This window comes from Macaca fascicularis, chromosome 1 (genome assembly GCF_037993035.2).
Source record: "Macaca fascicularis isolate 582-1 chromosome 1, T2T-MFA8v1.1".
In the NCBI taxonomy this organism is placed as follows: domain Eukaryota; kingdom Metazoa; phylum Chordata; class Mammalia; order Primates; family Cercopithecidae; genus Macaca; species Macaca fascicularis.
In genome coordinates, this window is record NC_088375.1 from 125,355,598 (window position 1) to 125,373,681 (window position 18,084).

Consider the following 18,084-nt stretch of genomic DNA (forward strand, 5'->3'; position numbering starts at 1 on the left):
ATACGGGACAAAACCTAGGACAAGGCCAGGCAGCCACTCAGATTATATATATGTTTGCACATTCACACACAAATTCCCCTGCCCAAAAGAACTGTTCAGGACCACTCAAAACAGAACAAAAGCTCTATTGTGTAGGCCTTCGAACCCTTCATCAACCGTTGTCTAAAACGGCAGCAGCTAATCCCAACACTTTGGAAGGCCGAGGCGGGCGGATTACCTGAGGTCAGGAGTTCAAGACAACCCTGACCAACATGGTGAAACCCCGTCTCTACTAAAAAATAAAATAAAATAAAATAAATTAGCCTGGCATGGTGGCGTGGGCCTGTAATCCCAGTTACTCAGAAGGCCGAGGCAGGAGAATCTCTTGAACCCGGGAAGCGGAGGTTGCAGTGAGCTGAGATAGCACCAGTGCACTCCAGCCTGGGCAACAGAGCGAGACTCCGTTTAAAAAAATAATAATAATAGTAATAATTGCCCCTCTTTGGCCGGGGGCAGTTGCTCATGCCTGTAATTCCAGCACTTTGGGAGGCCGAAGTTGGCGGATCACCTGAGGTTGGCTGTTCGAGACCTGCCTGACCAACATGGAGAAACCCATCTCTACTAAAAATACAAAATTAGCCGGGCATGGTGGCACATGCCTGTAATCCCAGCTACTTGGGAGGCTGAGGCAGGAAAATCCCTTCAACCGGGGAGGCAGAGGTTGCGGTGAGCTGAGATCCGAAAAGAAAAAAATTGCCCCTCTTTTAATCCTACAGCCATCACCCTAACCCTCACAACTGCCTGATTACTCCTGTTTTAGAAATAAACCGAGGTTTAGGGTAAGAACTGCCAAGTAATACACTGGCACAATAATTCCAGCCTTCTGAAATTAGGACTAGAAAATTTTCCTCCATACCACACTGGTGTTTCCTTTGACAGCAACCACTACCTACTGAATAATGCGTAAGTCCTCAGCTTGCTATTCAAGGCCTTCCAATAGTAGGTTCCACTGTTCCCTATATGGATTTTAAGCTTTGTCTATAAAGACTATGTTCTTCAGCTACAGTCTTTGCTTTCTCATTTTTGCTCATGCCACTCACTTTTTAAATATAATTTTTTCTCCCTCCCTTTTTTTAACTAGATGAAAACCTCCAATTTTTGTCATGCTCTGAAAGACAAGTCTTTCCTCTTCGGTAACTCTCAGAAGTTAGAATAAAGTTAATCGGCCGGGCGCAGTGGCTCATGCCTGTAATCCCAACACTTTGGGAGGCCGAGGCGGGAGGATCACCTGAGGTCAGGAGTTCGAGACCAGCCTGGCCAGCATGGCGAAACCCCATGTCTACTAAAAATTCAAAAAAAATTAGCCGGGAGTGGTGGCAGGTGCCTGTAATCCCAGCTACTTGGGAAGCTGAGGCGAGAGAATCGCTTGAACCCAGGAGTCGAGATTGTGCCATTGCACTCCATCCTGGGCAACAGAGCGAGACTCCACCTCAAAAAAAAAAAAAAAAAAAAAAAAGTTAAGCCTGGGCGCAGTGGCTCACGCCTGTAACGCCAGCACTTTGGGAGGCCAAGGCGGGCAGATCACCTGAAGTCAGGAGTTCAAGACTAGCCTGGCCAACATGGTAAAATCTCGTCTAAAAACACAAAACTAAAAACAAAAAAATTAGCCAGGCATGGGGCGTGCGCCTCCAATCCCAGCTACTCAGGTGACTGAGGCAGGAGAATCGCTTCAGACTGGAAGGCGAAGGTTGCAGTGAGCTGAGATTGCACCACTGCACTCCAGCCTGGACAACAGAGTGAGACTCCCTCTCAAAAAAAAAAAAAAAAAAGGAATAAAATTTAAAGGCTGGGCGTGGTGGCTCACGCCTGTAATCCCAGCACTTTGGGAGACTGAGGCGAGTGGATCACTTGGGGTCAGGAGTTGGAGACCAACCTGGCAACATAGTGAAACCCTGTCTCTACTGAAAATACAAAAATTAGCTGAGCGTGGTGGTGTGTCTGTAATCCTAGCTACTCGGGATGCTGAGGCAGGAGAATCACTTGAACCGGGGAGACAGAGGTTGCATTAAGCCAAGAACGGGCCACTGGACTCCAGCCTGGGAGACAGAGCAAGACTGTGTCTCATAAAACAGAAAAAAAAAATTAAGGCTGAAATCGAAGCTGAAAAACCAGCAGCAGTGATGAATTGGCAAATTACAATTTTTTTTTTTTTTTTTTGAGACGAAGTCTCATTCTGTTGCCCAAGCTGGAGTGCAGTGGTGCGATCACGGCTCACTGCAACCTTCCCTTCCTGGGTTCAAGCAATTCTCCTGCCTCTCCTCCCAAGTAGCTGGAACTACAGGCACGCGCCATCATGCCCGGCTAAGTTTTGTATTTTTAGTAGAGATGGGGTTTCATTATGTTGGACAGGCTGGTCTTTAACTCCTGACCGCGTGATCCACCCGTCTCGGCCTTCCAAAGTACTGGGATTACAGGCGTGAGCCACAGCGCCCGGTGGCAAATTATGATTTTTATTTTATTTTATTTTATTTTATTTTATTTTTATTTTATTTTATTTTATTTTATTTTTGAGACGGAGTCTCACTCTGTCGCCCAGGCTGGAGTGCAGTGGTGCCATCTCAGCTCACTGCAAGCTCCGCCTCCCGGGTTCACTCCATTCTCCTGCCTTGGCCTCAGGAGTAGCTGGGACTATGCAGGTGCCCGCCACCACGCCCGGATAATTTTTTGTATTTTTAGTAGAGGCGGGGTTTCGCCATGTTAGCCAGGATGGTCTCAATCTCCTGACCTCGTGATCCACCCGCCTCGCCTTCCAAAGTGCTGGGATTACAGGCCTGAGCCACTGCGCCCTGCTCCCTCCACCATATTTTTTCTTTTTCATATTGTATAAGATATTTTACATTTTTTTAATTGAATAGAGTGAGTCTCCCCAGGTTATTTCAAAATTAGTTGTATCAAGACTTTTATATTCTAAAAAAGAAAAAGTTGGCCAGGTGCGGCGGCTCATGCCTGTAATCCTAGCACTTTGGGAGGCTGAGGTGGGCAGATCACGATGTCAAGAGATCAAGATCATCCTTGCCAACATGGTGAAACCCCGTCTCTACTAAAAATACAAAAATTAACTGGGCGTGGTGGCAGGCACCTGTAGTCCCAGCTACTCGGGAGGCTGAGGCAGGAGAATCGCTTGAACCCGGGAGAAGGAGGTTGCAGTGAGCTGAGATCGCGCCACTGCACTCCAGCCTGGTGACAGAGCGAGACCTCATCTCAAAAAAAAAAAGAAAGTTCAGTTTTCTGTGAAATTGAGTTAGCTCCTTTCTAAGGTTGTTGGAGGATTAAGTGAATTACTATTTACAACAATATCTGACATGAGTAAGTGTTCCATAAATGATAGCTATTATTGTTGTTGTTCATTTGTTTAAAAAGTATCTGTGGTTGGCCTGGTGGCTCATGCCTGTAGCCCTGGCACTTTGGGCGCTGAGGTGGGCGGATCGCTTAAGCTCAAGAGTTCAAGACTGGCCTGCACAATACAGTGAAAGCCCATCTCTACAAAAAATACAAAAATCAGTCAGGCATGGTGATGCATGCCTGTGGTCCCAGCTACATGGGATGTGGAGGTTGCAGTGAGTCATGATTGCACTACTGCACTCCAGCCTAGATGACAGAGCGAGACCCTGTCTCGAAAAAAAAAAAAAAAAGTATTTGCCAGTGTCTACTACTGTGTACTAAGCACTTTGCTAGATTTTGCAGAAATGAGTCCCTGTCCTCAGAGAACAAAATATGTTGAATAAGATAAATGAGCCGGGCGTGGTGGCTCATGCCTGTAATCCCAGCACTTTGGGAGGCCGAGGCGGGCGGATCACGAGGTCTGGAGATCCAGACCATCCTGGCTAACACGGTGAAACCCCGTCTCTACTAAAAATGGAAAAAAATTAGCCGGGCGTGGTGGTGCGCGCCTGTAGTCCCAGCTACTCGGAGGCTGAGGCAGGAGAATGGCGTGAACCCGGAAGGCGGAGCTTGCAGTGAGCTGAGATCCCACCACCATACTCCAGCCTGGGCGATAGAGCGAGACTCTGTCTCAAAAAAAAAAAAAAGATAGATGAATAAACACATTTTAATAGAACATGAACATTGTGTAAAGACAGCATCTTTGATTTGCACAACTGTTCTACAGATTTTTTTAAAAAATGAAATCTTGGCCGGGCGCGGTGGCTCAAGCCTGTAATCCCAGCACTTTGGGAGGCCGAGACGGGTGGATCACGAGGTCAGGAGATCGAGACCATCCTGGTTAACACGGTGAAACCCCGTCTCTACTAAAAAATACAAAAAATTAGCCGGGCGCGGTGGTGGGCGCCTGTAGTTCCAGCTACTCGGGAGGCTGAGGCAGGAGAATGGCGTGAACCCGGGAGGCGGAGCTTGCAGTGAGCTGAGATCCGGCCACTGCACTCCAGCCCGGGCGACAGAGCGAGACTCTGTCTCAAAAAAAAAAAAAAATGAAATCTTGAGACTTAAGGAAGGGATGTGGGTGAGATATCCTGTTAGCATCCAAACCCAGGTCTAAGCTCAAAGCTCCCTTTCCCTTGTTATCACACTGCCTCAAATTACAGTGCTTTCCACTAATATTGATCTTTGATTATTTTGTTACAATCATTAATGTTTCTGTCCCCCTGGAAAGTCTCATAACCTCACTGCCACGTAGTGCAATCGTGTCTCACATCAGGCCAAAGCCCCCCTGGGTCACCAGCTCTTGCAGCCCAACTGCAAAGAATAAATAGAGCCTACCAGCCTAGGGATTCTTAATTCAGACAGTCCTTCCTCAATTCATTTCAGTGCACTGGAGAACTGGTAGTTGTTGCCAAACGCCTGTCAGTCAAGAACAGTGGCCTGTTTGTTAGAGTTGTTGCAGTTATTGTGGTGAACACTAATCAGTCATGGGGACCATGACTGTGGCATTCTGGTTTAACCAAGGAGTAAGTTCAGCCTCAAAGGCACAGCTTGCAACAATAGCTTCATTTGAATTACAACATATTTGAAAAGGGATGTCAAATAGGCATTAATTCATGCTACAAACATTTGTTCCAGCACTTCTAAATCTAAGGAATGTGCTAGCCTTTGGGAACTCAAAGATGAATGAGAAATAGACTCTCTTCTTAAAAAGTTTAAGATTTAGTAGAAAAAGATAAGCTGTGTTTATAAATAACCAAAAAATACAGTAGAAAGTGAGAAGTGTCCAAGGAAAAGGAAAACGAAGTGCTGGGGGAGTAGAAAGGAGAAACTGCCTTCAGCTGAAGCGTTCAGGGAAGGCTTTATTGAGGAGCAGACATTTTAGCTGGGCCTGAAAAGCATATAGCATTTCAATAAGCAGAAATAAAGAGCATTCTAGTGGGGGAGGGAATTGAGCCATCAAAGGCCTGGAGAGGGAAAGTGCAAGGTAAGATTGGGGCACAGTAAAGCCTCCCCTTCCTCCTTCAATGGCTAACTCACATTCATCCCTCAAGTCCCAACTCAGACTTCAATTGCTCAAGGGAGACTTCTCGGACCTTCAGTCTCCTTCCCCAGTCATCTTTCCAAAGCATACAATATCCGTTTAACTTATGTCCCCCTGCTATACTGTAATGTTCATTTGTTTTGTTTGTCATTTTATCCACAGTCCCATAGCTAGTGCTGAACATTTTGCAAGTGCTTCATGAATATTTATTGCATGAATAATTGAATGTGGCTTTGTGGAATTGGAATGTAGAGCTCATGAAGGACAACAGCAGAAGGTAATGGTGAAAGGCTCTTAAATAAAAACAACTGCCGGGCGTGGTGGCTAAACCTGTACTCCCAGCATTTTGGGAGGCCAAGGTGGGCGGATCAACTGAGGTCATTATGCTTCAGGGGACTACAGAAAGCCAGCTTCCTTTGATCTGTGTGTAAATCAGTCCTTGGCAGAGTGCATATAATGTCCATATAAATTACACCCCTCAGTGATAAGATTACATACCTCCTTCATAAAAACCTGTCATCCTGTTTTGTTCTTCAACTCCTCATCAGGATCTTTTCAACCTGCAGCTCGTTAGGGAAGGAACTAGGCTGTGTTCAGACCTCTTTTGAAGAGAGAATTTTCAAGACTTCTTTTCACTCTTTGATTTGGATCTGGCAAATTGGGGAGGGGATGCTGGGTGGGAAACAGTTATGAAATGCCAAGATATTCTTTGGCTTTAGAAATTCATTTTTCATGTACCCATCTGGAAACATAAAAGAGAGGCATAGTGCTCACTGCAAAAAGAGAACAGATGAAGTAGCTGTGTTATGTGCTGGTATCTTGAGTTTTGCCAAGAAAATCTGGGCCTACATAAAATTTGAGAATTATCTGTGTGATGAGACCAGAAAGCAGTGGCTTAGACAAGAAAAAATTTTTCTGTTCACCAGTATCCTCAAATGGAGACTTCACTTGATCAGATGGTATATGAAAAATGAATCAACTGTTGCTATTTCATAAAACCTTTTTATATTTTCTAAATTACTTAGTGCTAAATACTGTTACTCAGTTTTAAATACCCCAACTAAGGAAAAAGAAACTATTGAAGAAATAATTGTTTGAGGCCAGGCGCGGTGGCTCACGCCTGTAATCCCAGCACTTTGGGAGGCCAAGGCAGGTGGATCACCTGAGGTCGGGAGTTCAAGACCAGTCTGACCAATATGGAGAAACCCTGTCTCTACTAAAAATACAAAATTAGCCGGGGTGGTGGCGCATGCCTGTAATCCCAGCTACTCAGGAGGCTGAGGCAGGAGAATCGCTTGAACCTGGGAGGCGGAGGTTGCGGTGAGTCGAGATCGCGCCATTGCACTCCAGCCTGGGCAAAAAAGAGCGAAACTCTGTCTCAAAAAAAAAAAAAGAAATAATTGTTTTTTATATTTGCAGTTGGGGTAGAAGAAAGAAATCTAATATATTGATTCATATACTGGTAAATTCATCTAGTATAAGAACTTGTGATGTTAAATTGAAGTTTTGTCATCTTATAAAAGACAACAAACTTATTTTGTGTTTAAGTCTGAGTTGTTACAGCAATTTTTAGTTGATTATTTATTTTTCTTAGCCAACTCTTAATTTTCTTCATATTGCATTACTCTTTAGTTGTCTCTGGAAATTCTACTTACTTTAAGGACATGAGAAATTCAAATGAGAAAAGTTGCTGATATTCATCAGTGTGTTTGGACAGTTCATAGGATCCACAAATCAAATGAGGGTGTTTCCTGAAGTAGAAGAAAACAGAACTTTGCAACTGATACTGAAGTATTTTGCCATGGAGTTAGTAACTCCTGAGCAGACCATTTTAGATGGCTCAGCATTTGACAGGAAGACTTCTCCATTCCCTCCTTATATCTACAGAAGGATCTGTTGGATGTCTAGAACTTCTCTATTTAAAAAAAAAAGAGTAGGTCTAAAATTAAATTATTATAAGCAAGCATAGGCATGGATCTTCCAGTTGAATTGTCCATTATTGTAAAACTTAATGGTGGACAAGTTAGCTGTGGTTGATTCCTGTGTGGCAGTAAATTGTCTTCTGTCTGCTTACTCCAAATAATAAAAGCTGCTAGGAAGTTTAGATTTTGAAATAGGCAGTTTAATGCTTTGAGGGTTTCTAGAAATACAGAAAGTCATCAAGTAAACACTACATGTCTAATCATCTCAGAGTTGTGGCTGTTATCTCTTCAGGAATTGGTCCACAGGGTAAATTTCAACAATTCATATGTTTTCCATTGTCAATTCTGAAGACCTTTGAGATGAGAGAAAGGAAATCTAGTGGAACAGGAAAGAGAGTTACACCTTGTGGGTGTGAGTTTGGGACCTGTTGGCCAAAGGGAATGTCACTCCCTGGAAACAGGTTCAGCATGTTTGCACTTGTTATTTTGTAGCTTTAATGATTTTTGTTTTCTAATGTCTCTAAGCTTGGTGTTTAGAGCTGCTTCATATTTTAAACTAGTTCCATTCCACAGTACTAGTTCAAACCAGTTCTTACAGCCTCCTGGGTGGGTCATCTTGACCTAAACTCTTTGTGTTGTTACATTTTGAGATGTTTTCATAGCAGAATGTACCAAAAGTGCACAAGGTAAAGGTAATTTACAGCAAGAAACAAATACACATTTGTTTTATTTCTTGACTTTCCCTAAGCAGATAAGCAGAAACTTGTTTAACTCATTACTTTGTTTGATGTGTCTTGCATATTTTTGACTAAAAGTTATAGGAAGTTATTCCTCTGGGGGAATCTTTTACAGGTGGAGGAATGGGGATAGCAGTATAGCCTCAGATTCAAACTGGCATCACCCTAAACCCTGTAGGCCAGGGTGGAATGAAGTCAACTCCTTTTTATGGTTGAAATACAATTTTTTATTCACCATTGTCTGCACAAATCCTTGAAAATAAACGTTTTTTCCCTACAATCTTTGTCAATTTATTTGTCACATGCTGAATTTATTGAAGTTTGTTCAATACTCCCCTGTGTTCAGTTCATAGCCTACCTTTTTAGTTCACATTAGTGAATACCATCATTCCTGTTATCCCGTTGTGACAGCACTGAATATATTATATAGTTCAGAATCTGGCCGGGCGCGGTGGCTCACACCTGTAATCCCAGCACTTTGGGAGGCCGACGCGGGCGGATCACGAGGTCAGGAGATTGAGACCATCCTGGGTAACACGGTGAAACCTCGTGTCTACTAAAAGTACAAAAAAATGAGCCAGGTGTGGTGATGGGCACCTGTAGTCCCAGTTACTGGGGAGGTTGAGGTAGGAGAATGGCGTGAACCCTGGAGGTTGAGCTTGCAGTGAGCTGAGATTGCGCCACTGCACTCCAGCCTGGGCAACAGAACAAGACTCCGTCTCAAAAAAAAGAAAAAGAAAAGAAAAAAAAGGCCGGGCGCGGTGGCTCAAGCCTGTAATCCCAGCACTTTGGGAGGCCGAGACTGGCGGATCACGAGGTCAGGAGATCAAGACCATCCTGGCGAACATGGTGAAACCCCGTCTCTACTAAAAAATACAAAAAACTAGCCGGGCGAGGTGGCGGGCGCCTGTAGTCCCAGCTACTCGGGAGGCTGAGGCAGGAGAATGGCGTGAACCCGGGAGGCAGAGCTTGCAGTGAGCTGAGATCCGGCCACTGCGCTCCAGCTCGGGAGACAGAGCGAGACTCCGTCTCAAAAAAAAAAAAGAAAAAAAAAGAATCTGGCTTAGCTTTCTCCTTTAGGGCAGCTGAGATAGATATATCTAGAGATATCTATAACTAGATATATATGTATCTATGATATGCTGAGATATATATAACTAAATGTATGTAGTAAGGTTTCATAGATATACGAATAAGATATTCATATATATATGAATTAATAAGTTTTGAGGCGTATTAAATAAGGTAGATAGCACCCCCAATACATTTCACCTATTATTGCTATTAAAATACAAGTATCATCTGCCCTAAACAGTCATAAACATCTTCATTCAAATGAAGTTAACAAGTTAGCCAGCCAGGCACCTAGAAAATCCTGGAGCCAGGCTGGGCGCAGTGGTTCAGGTCTTTCATCCCAGCACTTTGGGAGGCCGAAGCGGGTGGATCACTTGAGGTTAGGAGTTCGAGATCAGTCTGGCCAACATGGTGAAATTTTGTCTCTACTAAAAATACAATAAAAGATTGCACCACTGCACTCCAGCCTAGGTGACAGAGCAAGACTCTGTCTAAAAAAAAAAAAAAAAAAAAAAAAAAAAATTCCTTGAGCCAGCGGGATTCTGGCACATACAATGGGTACTTTCCCCCTTATTTATTTTAAGTGCCTGGTGAGACTGGCACAAGTACACAAGTACAAATTAGAACTTAAGTCATTTTCTACTAATCTCCAAAATTCTTCTGATTTCTACCCCCCAACACCCATTTCATTGAAAAAGGAAAAAGAAGGAATTGAGCCATTAAAATTATGCTTTCTAATGTGAGAGGAGCTAATTCTGCTTATATAATCACTGCTATTTTACACTCTACTCATTCTGGAACTTGGAAGTCAATGTATATTTTAATAGATATGACCATAAATGAAGGTTCAAAAATTTGGATGTCACAGCATTAAGTTCTGGGCAGCCTTAGGGCTCTCTAAGTGGGGACAGGAATATGCCTTCCTATCTTTACCCATTTCATAGATATCCTGACTTCCTAATACTTAGATTTAAATACAGTATTCTTGGCTGTGTGCAGTGTCTTAACTCTGTAATCCCAGCACTTTGGGAAGCCAAGGCAGGAGGATCGCTTGAGCCCAGGAGTTCAAGACCAGACTGGGCAACATAGTGAGACCTCTGTCTCTACAAAAAAAATTTTTTTTTTTTTTTTTGAGACGGAGTCTCGCTCTGCCGCCCAGGCTGGAGTGCAGTGGCCAGATCTCGGCTCACTGCAAGCTCCACATCCCGGGTTCACGCCATTCTCCTGCCTCAGCCTCCCGAGTAGCTGGGACTACAGGCGCCCGCCACCTCGCCCGGCTAGTTTTTTGTATTTTTTAGTAGAGACGGGGTTTCACCGTGTCAGCCAGGATGGTCTCGATCTCCTGACCTCATGATCTGCCCGTCTCGGCCTCCCAAAGTGCTGGGATTACAGGCTTGAGCCACCGCGCCTGGCCAAAAAAATTTTTTAAAACAGTAGCCAGGTGTGGGCCTGGTGCGGTGGCTCACGCCTGTAATCCCAGCACTTTGGGAGGCTGAGGCTGATGGATCATGAGATCGACAGGAGATCGACACCATCCTGGCTAACACGGTGAAACCTTGTCTCTACTAAAAATACAAAAAATTAGCTGGGCATGGTGGCACGCACCTGTAATCCCAGCTACTCAGGAGGCTGAGACAGGAGAATGGCTTGAACCTGGGAGGTGGAAATTGCAGTGATCCCAGATGGCGCCTCTGCACTCCAGCCTGGGCCACAGAGCGAGACTCCATCACAAAAAAAAAAAAAAAAGAAAAAGAAAAAAGAAAATAAAGTAGCCAGGTGTTACCTGTGGTCCCAGCAACTGCAACTTGGGAGGCTGAGGTGGGAGGATCAATTGAGCCCAGGAGGTTGAGGCTGCAGTGAGCCGTGATTGTACCACTGCACTCCAGCATGAGCGACAAACAAATAAGTAAATACATACATACATACATACTCTATTCCTCACCTTTCCCTTTGGTAAAATGACGTTTGCCTTCTCCCTAGGGAGAAGGGGCTACTGGGGAAGCCAATGCTCCCCATGGTAATAACCAGGGATTGCTGTCTTCTTGGAAAAGAAGTCACTCACCTATAAATATCCAGAAGTTGAATCATTTTTAAAAATTTAAGGGCTGGGCGCGGTGGCTAATGTCTGTAATCCCAGCACTTTGGGAGACCAAGGCAGGTGGATCACCTGAGGTCGGGAGTTCAAGACCAGTCTGACCAACATGGAGAAACCCTATCTCTACTAAAAATACAAAATTAGCTGGGCGTGGTGGCGCATGCCTGTAATCCCAGCTACTTGGGAGGCTGAGGCAGGAGAATCGTTTGAACCCGGGAGGCAGAGGTTGCGGTGAACCAAGATTGCGCCATTGCACTCCACTCTAGGCAACAAGAGTGAAACTCCGTCTCATAAAATAAACAAATAAATAAAAACAACAATACTTATGGAATATTTACTACATGCCAGGTACTACCCAAAACACTTTATGGTTATTAATAAATCTAAGCCTCATAATAACCTTATATGGTTAGTAACTATTATTATCCCCCGTCATAGATGAGGAAGTGGATGTACCAGCAGGTCAAGTAAGTTGTCTTAAGGTAACATAGCTGATAAATAATACAGCTAGGATTTCAAACTCAACCTATCTGATCTCAGAGTCTGCATATTTAACCATGGAGTACAGGCAGTGTGGTTAAGACTGTATTAGGATTATTGCAGAAATTCTGAAAGCCATTTAAAAAGTGACATTACTTCGCTAAGCCCAAATTAGGGAGAAGCACTGTAGAAGTTTACACCCTGGGATGGAGGGGTGAAAGTGGAGGTAGGGGTGGGACTGCAAAGCTTCTGCCTTGATTTGGAGTCTGACTGCTGCTACCTGCCTGCCCATATCCCATCACTAACACCTCTCAAACCGACCATCCAGCTCCTGCTTTCCTCATTTCTGATAATCCCACCCCTGTCATTCCTTCCAAATTACTCTCATACAGCTCCATTTCTTTCTTCTATCAATTACCTCTCTACTGAATCCATTCTTTTGTGAACAAATCTCTTTCGTCATTACCTTTTTCATTAAAAGCTCATTCCATTTTTTTGCTGTAATGAAAGGATTTTCTGAGCAGTTACCTGAATGACTGGGATAAGTTCACAGCTTCAATTCATTCAGTAATCATTCATTCAAAGTCCACATTCCTTGATCCTACTGCCCTCTTGCCCTCTTTTTTCTTTTTCTTTTTTTTGAGATGGAGTCTCGCTCTTGTCGCCAGGCTAGAGTGCAGTGGCGTGATCTGAGCTCACTACAACCTCTGCCTCCCAGGTTCAAGCAATTCTCCTGCCTCAGCCTCCCGAGTAGCTGGGACTACAGGTGTGTGCCACCATGCCCAGCTAATTTTTGCATTTTTAGTAGAGACGGGGTTTCACCATGTCAGCCAGGATGGTCTTGATCTCTTGACCTCTTGATCTGCCCGCCTTGGACTCCCGAAGTGCTGGGATTACAGGAGTGAGCCACCGCTCCCAGTCTTTACTGCCCTCTTAAGGCTACTTTCCTCTCTGCTTTTCTACCTTCAGTATCCTAGTATACACTCATTCTTTAAACTTTTATAATCTGGCTTCCCTCTTCACCAACACCCTCAAACTTTGTTCTCCAGATTATTCCCATACCCCCTAGTTGTCAAATTCAAGGCCTTTTCTTAAATCTTCAATCTTGTAATCTCTGGCACTGAGCACTCCATACCACCTGCTTTTATTTCTTGGGTTGTTTTGTTTTGTTTGAGACAGAGTCTCACTCTTTACCCAGGCCAGAGTGCAGTGGCATGATCTTGGCTCACTGCAACCTCCGACTCTAGGGATCAAGCGATTCTTCTCCCTCAGCCTCCCAAACCACTGGGACTACAAGCACTCGCCACCACACCCGGCTAATTTTTTTTTTTTTTTTTTTGTATTTTTAGTAGAGACGTTTTCACCATGTTGGCCAGGCTGGTCTGAAACTCCGGACCTTAAGTGATCAGCCCGCCTCAAACTCCCAACACCTGCTTCTTTTTGAAACTTTTCTTTTTGGGTTTTCAGTTCTTCTCCTCCCTCTCCTCCTCCCCTTTTCCTACTTTTATCTTTTCCTACCTCTTTGACCATTCCTTCTGTCATTCTGTCTCTTTGATGTACTGTTTCTAAGGCTGTGCCCTTTGCCTCTATTCTCTTAGCCTTTGTTTCTGTGCAATCTCTAGACTATCACTTTGTGATGTCTCCCGTGTCATTTTCTCTAGTACTAACTTTTCTTTCTCTGTTTTTTTTTTTTTTTTTGTATTTTAGTATACAGACAGGGTTTCACCATGTTGCCCAGGCTGGTCTCGAACTTCTGAGCTCAGGCAATCTGCCCGCCTTGGCCTCCCAAAGTGCTAGGATTACAGGCGTGAGCCACTGTGCCTGGCGTAGATCTAGTACTAATTTTTCTGTGGATTTCCGAGCCTGTAATTCCTGGCCTGGATTTCCATCACTTTTAGGACATCTCCAGACTCTCAAACACAGACTAAACTCATTTCCTTCCACTTCCAACTTCTTTCCCCTTTTTCTTTCCTATTTATATTAATAGTATTCCATGCTTCTGTCCATAGCTCTCACATTGTCACAAAGTTCTGTAAATTGTCTCTTAAAGTTTGTCTTAAATCAGTTCCTTCTTCCTCTTTGCCTTAATTCAGATTATAATAATCTCTCATCCTAGTTTCCCCACTAAAGTGATCTTTTTAAAAACTATAAAGTCATGTGACATATCTATGTCTGTTCTATTCTGTTCTGTTCCCAAGAACTCTGTAGTTTGAATTTCAGTCTCTGAAGAAAACATTTAAGGCCTTTCACACGCATATCCAGCCTCATTTCCTGCATCCCCACCTAACAAACTTGGCCCTGGCAACCTACATAGAACATCTTGTAGAAGCACACCATGACTTTTCACTCTGTGTTTTCCTTCTGCTCTGCTTATCACACTGCAATTTTTCCCCCAACTTTGTATTTTGGATCTCAGGTTCACAGGACTGAATTATTCACATGCCGCAGTTCATGGCATACTATTACAATTGGCCCTTCCAAAGTCCTTCACTTGTTATTGATCAATGTATTCCTTTTATCCTTATTCCCATTTCTCCTAGACTGTAACTTACTCATGTGTTTAATGTCTATGCTTTTTTATATTTTCCTGTAAAATAAGTAGTACTTTTAATTTCTATAAATGATATTATGTTATAAATTTTATTTCTTACTTTTTAAATTTAGAACTGCTTTCGAGTTCTCTCATGTTGCTACATCTATTGCTTCTGATTGCTGCATTGTACTCTATGCTGTGCATCCAGCATATTTTACCTATCTACTCCCTTGATAACAGACACTATGAATGTTTTATGCATGACCTCTTGGACACTGGATCACTACCTAAAAGCAGTTCTCAACCCTATCAGGCTCAACAATCTCCCTTAAATATTAATAACAAATACAATGTCTCCATTATTGTGCAGTGAAATTCAAAAATAATATAATTGACTGTGGTAGGTGGCCTCTCAGAAAGCCCCCAGTGATCTCCAGCGCAATATTCTTGCCCTTATGTAATCCCCTCTCCACGAATTTGGGCTGCACTTTTTTTCTTTTCTGAGACGGAGTCTCACTCTGTCGCCCTGGCTAGAGTACAGTGGCGCCATCTCAGCTCACTGCAACCTCCGCCTCCCGGGTTCAAGCAACTGTCCTGCCTCAGCCTCCTGAGTAGCTGGGATTACAGGTGTCCACCACCACGCCCGGCCAATTTTTGTATTTTTAGTGGAGACGGGGTTTCACCATGTTGGCCAGGCTGGTCTCGGAACTCCTGACCTCGTGATCCGCCCACCTCCGCCTCCCAAAGTGCTGGGATTACAGGCGTGAGCCACTGCACCCCACCTTAGCTGCACTTTTAGTGAATAGAATAGGGCAGAAATGATGGGATGTCACTTCCAAAATCAGTTAACAAAAAACCTGTGAGTTCTGTCTTCTGGGTTCTCTCACTTGTATCCTCTGGAGGAAGGCAACTGGCACACTGTGAGCTGCCCTATGGAGTGGATTACATGGAAGGAACTGAAGGAGGCCTCTGGGCAACATCCGGTGAAGAACTGAGGCCCTTATTCCAACAACCTTGAGGAACTGAAACCTCCAGCAACCTGTGAGTGACTCTGGCAAATTCTCCTCCATCAACACTTGAGGTATGACTGTGGCCCCAGGTAACATCCTGACTGCAACAGGAGGGACCTTGAGCAACAGGCACCCAGCTAAATCGCACCCACATTGCTGACCCACAGAAACTGTGTGATAAATATTTGTTGTAAGTCACTAAGTTTTGGGGTGATTTGTTATACAACAATAAATAACTAATATATCTACCTACTCACATAATTTTGAAAATAACATAATACCGTAACAGGATCCAGTGATCCAGTGTCCAGGAGGTCAGGCATAAAGGTAATATAAAGTAAAGTAAAAATAGTAACATATGTTTCTTTTTCTTTTTTTTTTTTTTTTGAGATGGAGTCTCATACTGTCGCCCAGGCTGGAGTGCAGTGGCAGGACCTCTGCTCACTACAAGCTTCGCCTCCTGGGTTCACACCATTCTCCTGCCTCAGCTTCTCCAGTAGCTGGGACTACAGGCGCCCACCACCACGCCCAGCTAATTTTTGTTGTATTTTTTAGTAGAGACAGGGTTTCACTCTGTTGGCCAGGTTGGTCTCAAACTGTATCAGGTGATCCGCCCGCCTCGGCCTCCCAAAGTGCCGGGATTACATGTGTGAGCCAGCGCGCCCAGCCAACATATGTTTCAATATATAAACACTCGAGCACTAGGGGGTATAATGAAGATTTCAGATGCTTGTACCTATATGTAGAATTACTTTGAATGCAGACTGATTTGAGTGAGTATTGTCGACCTAAAAGGAAGAAGCTGAGGCAAAATTAATATAAATAGAGAGTTTATTTGGGCCAGACTTGAGGATTGCAACTCAGCAGCATAAAGTGGCCCGGAATACACTCTAAGATTAGCAGCAGGTACAAGTGGATTTTTAACGGAAAAGAATGAGGACGGGGAGTGGGCTGACACAAAGTTGTCCTTAAGGAATTCTCATTGGTTTACAAAAATAACATTATCAAGCTATAGGGTGTGGGATATAGTGTCTGGTGGGGCATAATTAGGCTAATTTATAACTAATACTTGTGGAATGGCAAGCAGTTTTAAGACATAAATACATAGCTCAAAAGGGGGCAAGTAGGATGTGATTGCCTCTCATTTTAATGCCTCTCAGGGCCTAATAATTTAACTCACTTTCCTCAAATCAAAGTTCTTTTTTCAGTATTCACTATTCAAATTATTACAAGTGATGTTGCTTTTGGTGACGTTATTTCTTGAAATGGTACACAACTCTTAATGAATTCCAAACAAAACAATACAATTACTATTCAATTTTGGGGCAATAACATTCCTAGAAAATTCAACGTACATTAAAAGTGTGGGAAAATGCTTTGTGTGTGTGTGTGTGTTTTTTTTTTTTTTTTTTTTTTTTTTTTTTTTTTTGAGACGGAGTCTCGCTCTGTAGCCCAGTCTGGAGTGCAGTGGCCGGATCTCAGCTCACTGCAAGCTCCGCCTCCCGGGTTCACGCCATTCTCCTGCCTCAGCCTCCCGAGTAGCTGGGACTACAGGCGCCCGCCACCTCGCCCGGCTAGTTTTTTGTATTTCTTAGTAGAGACGGGGTTTCACCGTGTTATCCAGGATGGTCTCGATCTCCTGACCTCGTGATCCACCCGTCTCGGCCTCCCAAAGTGCTGGGATTACAGGCTTGAGCCACCGCGCCCAGCCGCTTTGTGTTTATTAACAAAGATAGGTTCAAGCCTCACATAACTACTTTTCACTCACCGAATGTTCAGCAGGACATTCAGAAATCGTGTGTATTGCGGGATTTTCTTTATGTAGCATCATCTGTTACACTGTAGGACACATATTTTATATCCCTAGCTCTGGCCTTCCAATGCCTGTGGTTTTCCCAACCATTGTTCCGACCAAAAGCCTTCCCCAATGGACACGGTGGCTCACACTTGTAATCCCAGCACTTTGGGAGGCCGAGGGGGGCAGATCGCTTGAGATCAAGAGTTCCAGACCAGCCTGGGTGATGTGGCGAAACCCCATATCTACTAAAAATACAAAAATTAGCCGAGCATAGGTGGTGTGTGCCTGTAATCCCAGCTACTTGGAGGCTGAGGTGGGAGGATGGCTTGAGCCCAGCAGGTCTAAGCTGCAGTGAACCCGGATTGTGCCACTTCACTCCAGCCTGGGGGACAGTGAGGCTGCGTCTCAAAAAAAAAAAAAAAAAACCAAAAATGAGGCCGGGCATGGTGGTGCACGCCTGTAATCCCAGCTACTCGGGAGGCTGAGGCAGAAGAATCGCTTGAACCCGATAGGCGGACGTTGCAGTGGGCCGGGATTTCGCCACCGCACACTCCAGCCTGGGCGACAGAGTGAGACTTGGTCTCAAAAAAAAAAAAAAAAAAAAAAAACACACACACACAAAAACAAACCTTCACAAAATTTTAAATGCTTAGTTTTGGGACACCATCTCTTGGAAATTTGTGGTGAAGCACAGTATCCCCAGTAATTAACATAGTGCTTAGAAACAGTGGAACCACAACTCTTTAAAATGATTTAAAAGCATTTATGTCAGATAAAGGACCGCTGGCTAGCCCTCCTACGATCCATAGCTTCGCAGTCCCCAAACAGGAAGGCGTGATTCAATGCGCAGTAGCAAATTTAGGGTGACAACGAGATACATCCCACGGAGCCCGTGATTTCCTTTTCTTTGTTAGTTTTCAATTCCTTCAGTGTTACAGGGAGGAGCTCCGGCCTCCTCCGCTAAAGACTGTCGC